Source organism: Gymnodraco acuticeps, unplaced genomic scaffold, assembly GCF_902827175.1.
Source record: "Gymnodraco acuticeps unplaced genomic scaffold, fGymAcu1.1, whole genome shotgun sequence".
Classification (NCBI taxonomy): domain Eukaryota; kingdom Metazoa; phylum Chordata; class Actinopteri; order Perciformes; family Bathydraconidae; genus Gymnodraco; species Gymnodraco acuticeps.
The window spans coordinates 113,120-122,021 of NW_022991312.1; positions in this window are offsets into that span (position 1 = coordinate 113,120).

The following is an 8,902-nucleotide window of genomic DNA, read 5'->3' on the forward strand; positions in this document are numbered from 1 at the left end:
GGCATATGGTTTTTTGACCGTCTTAGCGCATGTACAGTTTCAAGAAAAAGGATGTGAACCTGTTGGAATTACCTGGATTTCTGCATAGTTGGTCATAAAATGGTTCTGATCTTCATCTAAGTCACAACAATAGACAAACACAGTCTGGCTTAAACTAATACCACACAAACAATGATATGTTTTCATGTTTTTATTGAGCACACCATGTAAACATTCACAGTGCAGGGTGGAAAAAGTATGTGAACCCCTAAGCTAAAGACTTCTTCAAGAGCTACTTGGAGTCAGGAGTCAGCCAACCTGGAGTCCAACCATGAGACGAGACTGGAGGTGTTGGTTAAAGCTGCCCTGCTCTATAAAAAATACACACCAGTTTTGAATTTGCTATTCTTAAGAAGCATTGCCAGATGTGAACCATGCCTCGCACAAAAGAGCTCTCAGAAGACCTACGATTAAGAATTGTTGACTTGCATAAAGCTGGAAAGGGTTACAAAAGTATCTCTGAAAGCCTTGATGTTCATCAGTCCAGACACATTGTCTATACATGGAGAAAGTTCAGCACTGTTGCTACTCTCCCTAGGAGTGGCCGTCCTGTAAAGATGACTGCAAGAGCACAGCGCAGGATGCTCAATGAGGTGAAGAAGAATCCTAGAGTGGTCAGCTAGAGACTTAAAGAAATCTCTGGGCACATGCTAACATCTCTGTTGACCAATCTACGATACGTAAAACACTGAACAAGAATGGAGTTCATGGGAGGACACCACGGAGGACACCACGGAGGACACCACGGAGGAAGCCACTGCTGTCCAGAAAAAACATTGCTGCACGTTTGAAGTTTGCAAAAGAGCACCTGGATGTTCCACAGCACTACTGGCAACATATTCTGTGGACAGATGAAACCAACGCTGAGTTGTTTGGAAGGAACACACAACGCTATGTGCGGAGAATCCAAAAGGGTTCACATACTTTTTCTTGCAACTGTACAAGGAGATGTTAACATCTGATCATTCACATTTACTCAGAGGTGGAAGAAGTACTCAGGTCTTGATCTTGAGTTAAAAGTAGAAGTACTCAGATCTTGATCTTGAGTAAAAGTAGAAGTACTCAGATCTTGTTCTTGAGTAAAAGTAGAAGTACTCAGATCTTGTACTTGTGTAAAAGTAGAAGTACTCAGATCTTGTACTTGAGTAAAAGTAGAAGTACTCAGATTATGAACTTGAGTGACAGTAGAAGTACTCAGGTCTTGTACTTGTGTAGAAGTACTCAGATCTTGTACTTGAGTAAAAGTAGAAGTACTCAGATTATGAACTTGAGTAACAGTAGAAGTACTCAGGTCTTGTACTTGTGTAAAAGTAGAAGTACTCAGATCTTGTACTTGAGTAAAAGTAGAAGTACCAGAGTGTAGGAATACTCTGTTACAGTAAAAGTACTGCATTCAAATGTTCCTCAAGTGAAAGTAGAAAAGTATTCTCATCTAAATATAGTGAAAGACAGTAAAAGTAGTCGTTGTGCAGATTGGTCCATTTCAGAATAATATATATGATATGTTTTATAATGATTGATCATGAAAGTGTTCTCAAAGCTGGTGAAGGTGCAGCTAGTTTGAAGTACTTTGTATACTGCAGGGTAGCTGGTGGATTTACTCCAGGTGGAACTAAAGTCTGATTCAACACTTGATTAGATTTCACATCATTCATCTGTGAAGTAACTAAAGGGATTAAATACATGTAGTGGAGTAGAAGTACACCATGTACCTCTGGACTGTAGTGGAGGAGAAGTACACAGTAGCATAAAATGGAAATACTCAAGTAAAGTACAAGTACCTCAAAATTGTACTTAAGTACAGTACCTGAGTAAATGTACTTTGTACCTATGAATTTAATGATATAATGTGATCATTTAATTTTCATTATTTTCAAATTCACAGTGTAGATATTTGAATAGCTAGTGATACCTGGATACTATAACTAACTTATAAAACAATGAAATGAGTTTGTGTGCTTCAACCCTTTTAGTTTTTTGTATTAGCTATACATCACTCTAACCTTATAACAGATAAAGTATGCAATATTCCATCATGATATTGGTTGAAAAAAACACATTTAGATTTTCCATGTTTTGAATAATATTTAAAAAATGTGTCTGTGAGAGCCAACCCCTTTGTATTTATTTACAAAATAACAACAAATCAGTCTGAATCAAACAACCAATCCAACCCGGTATCACGGCAAGACGTGAACATGTGACGATTTAACCATGCTGGGAGACGTGAAGCTGTCACGATTTCGTCCCTTCAAACTGTACAGTTACACGGTATTGTTAACATGGCCCAACCAAGCCCCCAGGAAGTGCGCCGGAGTCTGATGAGAATATTCGTGCTGGTCAAACGGCGGTACTACACTTCCTTTTGCTTGCTGGGCCCGGAAACACTTTTTCCATTGACTTACATGGGGAAAGAGTGGTCTGTAACTCGTTGGATAATTTTTTTTAAACTAAATAAACTACCCAGTATGAACGTTTGTATAGCCCTTATTAAAAACATTCGTTCCTCAAGTTGTAAAAATGTGCTAATAACGTTATTCTGAGGTATTTCACTCGGCATTATGAAACGCGCATCTAACCCACGGGACCGCGCCGCCCGGCACGTTCATGTTACGTGTTCAGTACTACATGAGTTTCTCTTTATCCATGGATGCACAATACAACGGACCATATCGCCTTCTGCCCAGCCCACAGAGATGTAATAATGGATATATTGCACATGTTTGCTGTAATTCATTCATTTGTAAAATATGATACTACATGGGCTGTATGATGTAAATCTTGTACCGTAAATGTTGTATTAAATAAAGTTAATATTACCGACGTAGATTAACGGTCCTGTAGCTTCTTATTGCACTTGCAATTGTTTTAGTTACTTGTGGGCTAACATGAATAATCACAGTTACTATCCTTTTACTCCATCACATTTCAAAAAGAAATAGGCTATTGTTTATTTTAACTCCACCACAGTAATCCATCATCAGCTTTACTTTTTAGATAAAGTTTTAACTCACAATTGATCATAACAGGCTTCAACATATACATGTTTATATATTACCAAGTGGTTGCATGTACAACCCACACAAGTATCATGCTACATGAAGCTCTGTTGCTTGGATATCACTAGATCCTGATGTCAGCGTAATATAAAGTACATAACGATTGATGTGTAACTTAGCATAATTTACTAGCTGCTAACTGCCGCCTCGTTAATATAAATCCAGTACCATGCTGTCATGAACGCGCGGTGCTGTTACGTGTACGCAAATTCACGTGCTTAATGTGAACGAAGCCTTTTGGGCAGCGTGGTTAAAGTTGCGCATGCTCTATGAGTGCCATACTGGGTACTTCTCAGGCATGCCGGGTAATCGGTGACGTTTCGCTCTCTCAAAAGTTGGGCCATTTTGTCATCATGCGCCATTGAGCAACTCTCATAGGAATGAATGAGGCCCCGCCTCCCACGCTGTATCCAGTTCTTATTATACATCCATGGGCCCAACGAGTGGAGAAATACCCGGGAAATGCCGAGTAAATAGAGAGGTGAAGTCCCTCCCTTTCCGGTGGACCTCCAAGGGACCTTATTTCGGAAAAAATTAAGTATTGAAGGTCAATGGCGAGAGAAACGTTATCTTTCCATCCCGTTTGAATTGTGCCACGAATTACACATATGATGTTTGTCAATTTAAAAGATAATTTTGCAAGTAAAAAAAAAATGTTTTGCCGTAAAACTGTGAAGTAAGACTTTTTTTGTGTGAAAACCGCTCAATGAACTACATCTCTGGTCTCACACAAAAACACACGTCACCAAGATGGCCGTCAACTATTGTCTTGCCAAACAAGGGATTGACTACCCTCACTATCACCACAATGAAACACGTCCAGAGAATGTCATGCAAAGCTGCCTGCCTGCCTTCAATTCTTCCTGAACTGCCTGATCTTTTTAATGTTCAATGTTAACCATTTGTGCAGATAGCATGAAGTAATAAAAGATCAACATGCTAATGTTGCATTAGCATGTCTCCCTCGGGGGGCATCCGGGCTTAAAGGTGTATTATAGAATGATCACACCGGCGTGACAGTACTCTTCAAAGTGTTCACGAAATATGACTACGACTCTTGTTAGAAATTAAAAATCAAGTGTTTTGATGGCATAATGTACCTTAAATGTACCTTCAGTTTAAATGCTGTTTTATACTGAAAAACCAGAAAATTATTGTGCACAACCAGTTAAGCTTTATTCTGAAAATCCTTCATCTCCGGTTAGCATGTGGCTAGTTAACCATTTCTTATAGAGGTTAATTAGTAGCGAAATGACATGGAGTGATGGCACACCGAAACCTACTGATTTTAACACTGCAAACTATAGACGTATTATTATTGCTGAATATTAAATGAAGGTATAGTTTGTAAAGGAGATATTTTGGTCTTGTTAAAGTATATAGAGTTTAGTGATTTGTCCTCGGGAATCTGTTCATATGGTTGAAGTGTATTCCTGCCTGTAATGTGATCCATAGCTTCTCAGGAAGACACAGGTCAAGAGGTCATCTGATGTCTTGTGGGGGAGAAGCTTGGCTCATGTGGGTTTCCAATGCAACGAGTCTTTGTCTCGACATCTGGCATGCATTAAAGGAAAACCCGCGTGTTTTAGGGCCCTCCTCTTCTCTTTGTATAGAGGGGTGCTTGGCGCTTTTGGGCAGAGTTTGCTGGGATCTTACAGGAGAACTGTGATATGCTGTGAACTCTCCGGCCGTTCAGGCTCTCAATAAATATCAGTGTATTGACAGGCGAATCCAGTTTCACTCATTTCATGATTGGCTCAACATTGCTGCCAAAGAAGTTTTTTACTTCACATTTTGGCGTCACGAACAGTTACCAACAAATCGTCGAGCTGGTGAGTGTAATTTCAAATCTATATTTTGACATTGCCTCGCCAGACTCTGTGATTGACGGTATAAAATTACCTGTGGAACAGATAGATGCAATATTTTTGGTTTCCTCTGTGTGTGTGCACGGCAAATATTCGGAGAGACCTTAAAGAGGGCATCAGTAATGTGGAACTTCGGTTTAAAAGCAATGTAAAGATTTGTACTGAAACGAATCGCCGAATTCTGGAGATTTCAACGGTTTAACTAGTTAAATCAACTCGCCTCGAAATCACCTTGTTGCTGCTGCAGGAAGAGGGTGTGGGTAATTTCCCCTCCCCCCCCCCCCCCCCCCCCTGTGGGGAGCAGCACACGAAACAGAGCACAGTGTCGTATTCTACTTAAATCGCACCATTATGAGTTTTGGAAATAAACATAACTCTTATTAGGATGTTACTAAATATTACGTCACGCTGTGTTTCATAAACTGAGGGGTTGTTGAATTTGGCTGTTGTTAAAATAAAGGGTACTGAATTCATTAAAAGTCTCTGCTCTCCGGATCGGGGAGGGCAGAGCACCACTAAATTAGCATAGTGGTTGTTGATTGAGAATAATGTGGTTATTACTCTTCAGCAGATTCCGTTCTTAGAATTAATTAAATTAATTAATATCTCTGCTCTCGGTCGGTTGAGCAGTTTTACCACTATATTTGCATAGTGGTTTTGATTGAGAATAAGGTAGTTTATTGCTCATCAACAGAATTAATGTTTAACAACACAGACTTGTATTTTCTGTTAATCACACCATAAACTCAAGAACTAAATTGAGCTATTAAATGGGAAGGGTGGTGGCAGAATATTACATTCACACTGTGTTTAATAAACTTACGGATTATTGAATTGGATTTTGTTTAAAAAAATAAAAATAAAAATAAAAAACAATAAGTAAAATAAGTACTGATATTTCCCTACCCCCGCTGAAGTTTCCCTAATTCGGATTAAAATTAAACTGGATGAGTTTAGCTGTCACCTGATATTTGTTGCGGGTTCATGTTTGTTTGTATAATTGTTTCGTGTTTGTTTGTATACCTGCCGTCTTGTGCATGTTTTGTAACAACTAATAAATGAATCAGTCCACAGCCAAGGTAAAATGAATCTAAATTTCCGCAAAAGGAAAATAAATAGCAAAAAAAGCCTCTGTTTTACACCCGGGAACCTCAGAGGCATAACTGCGGGTCATCTGTCTGCTCAAATAGGTCAATGTTGTATTATTGTTTCATTTATTCTTAATCTATGTATTGTATGGTAATAATAAAAAATAAAATAAACCTAATGTATTGAACACATTCCGAAACAAAGCAGATAAGACAAGACTTAGACACAATGGTGATTGAACCTTTTTGTACGATTGATGCAAAATGAAAACGTTGTCATTATCTGTTTCCAACTGGCCACTGGAATCAGAATAATGGATATGAGGTTGAAGTTCAATTACAGTTTTAAATATAGTTCAACATCCTTTCTATACTCTGCTTGTGTGCTGCAGAAGAAGAAAATAAAATAAACGCAAGACACGAGGTCAGAGACAGGCGTGACCTCTGGAAGGAGAAGATAATCTGACCACGGCGCGACCCATTGGGGGTTTTATGACCACAGCACAAAGAGGAACATCTAATTGCAGCAGTCAGTTTTTAATTTTGCCAGTACTGTTGAGCATTTTCCCAAATGTATTTTCATGCCTCTGTGCATGGCTTAGTCTTTCTATCTGCATAGCCACTGGTGTAACTAAGTTCATAAACTTAACAAGTACTATACTTGGGCACAATTTTGAGATACTGGTATTTTATTTGAGTATTTAAATGTTTTGCCATTTTAGCCATCCGCTCCACTACAGTTCAGTGGTACATGGTGTATTTCTAACTCCACTACATGTATTAATACCTTTTAGTTACTTTCAGATGTGGATGAATGATGTGAAATCTAATCAGTGTTGAATCAGACTTTAGTTCCACCTGGAGTAATCCACCAGCTACCCTGCAGTATACAAGTCATTCAAACTAGCTGCACCTTCACCAGCTTTGAGAACACTTTCATGATCAATCATTATAAAACATATCATATATATTATTCTGAAATGGACCAATCTGCACAACGACTACTTTTACTGTCTCTACTTTCACTATATTTTGATGAGAATACTTTTTCTACTTTCACTTGAGGGACATTTTGAATGCAGTATTTTTACTGTAACATAGTATTCCTACACTCTGGTACTTCTACGTTTACTCAAGAACAAGATCTGAGTACCTAAGCTAACGTTAGCCAGAAACATTTTCAGTTCGCTTCAAGCTCTGCTGCTCCGACAGGGAGCTCTGCTCTGAACACCCCGTTCTAACAGCTGTTCTCCAGCGGTCCCAGTCTGTGCCACAGTCACACACACACACAGCTATATTAACGAACACATCCGTAGGCAGTAATGTACATGAACGCGTTCATATTTTGGGCGAACGTGAACTGAACGTACTGTATTTCCGCTAGATGAACGTAATTGAGAACGCGTTCATTCTCAGCGCTGTACATGACGGCGTTCAAGAGTGCGTTCATTCTCAGCACTGTATTATAACGGCGTGGGTGTTGTTGCAGGAAGTCCCGACGGGGAATACTTTTTGCGGTAGTACATCTCTATATACATCGATACAACATTACGTGTTGATAGAAATCATCACATAATGAAATAAGACCCCACGGTTTGATGATTGACAGGTGTGTGGGCTATCTTCCATTTTGACACACAGAACAAGGGGGGGCGATCCACCCGTATCCAAAAATGTAAAGTAATTCAAACAGACTCGTCCCTCTGTGAGGAGCAGCAGGTTCAGCTTCATTTAAATATATCGTGCAGTAATAGATGGATTTATTTTTTTTCATCTCAAGAGACAATGTGTATTTTATGTTAGTATTTCAAAAATCTCCTGGGGGAGAATCCCCCAGACCCCCTGCGGGGGTTGGGTTTTCAGCATGTCAACTCTTCCACTTGTGAGGAAATGGCAGGATTGGCTCCAGGTCGCCTTTTATTTACTACAAGACAAATGTTTTTATTTTATTTTAATTTCATACAGTTCAATTTGGAGTGAGACAGGGAAATATTCTAAACCTCACGCGTGGCGTTTCACTGACAAGGGGGCGATATAGCGTGTATGTAATTACATTTCAAATACTGATTTGAGCCCCACCACTGTATGGGTTAGCCCTACCATAGATTATCTAACACAAATACTCGGGAGCCGATAAGTCAATAAGTTGCTTATCGCGACAGGAACACAATAAAACAGTGGAAACAAACATGTGTTTGACTTTCATTATTTAATGAAACTGTGTGCCCTTTATAGTCTGTGTCCAATATTGTGTATTTGTATATATATATTATATATATATATCCTAAATATATGCTAAGGTCCCGCTACGGACACGATAGCAGTCACTTCGTGCGCATGTGTGTAATTAAACCCATGATATCAAAATCTCACTCCAGCCAGGTACCCAAAGTTAGCAACCCTGTCCATCCCCAATAATATTTTATTGATGACAAGTTTGCATCCCTGCCTGTTATCGTTTTCATCACGGAGCTAAAAAAAAATGGTGTATTGATTACTGATCTGTGCAAGTCCAATTTGTTAACTGACTTTGGTTTCTAATGTTAATGTTAATTTGATTTCAACCCATAAGTAATTATTTAAATTAACTCAACATTCCACATGATGGATTAGTGTTCCACATTTTTCCCACTAATTTGTTTATGATTAGGCCAATGGTAAAGAGAGACATTGATGACCCTGTGTCCTTTTGTTAGCACGTGGTTCCATTTTGTCTAATGGCGTTGGACAGCTTCACTAAGAGTCACCCAGTTCTACCCTGCTACAGTCCGGCTGAGTGCAGTCACAGAGATGCTATGGCTGCTCTACATGACATTAATGGTTTGGTCCGAGAATGGACACCATTGCC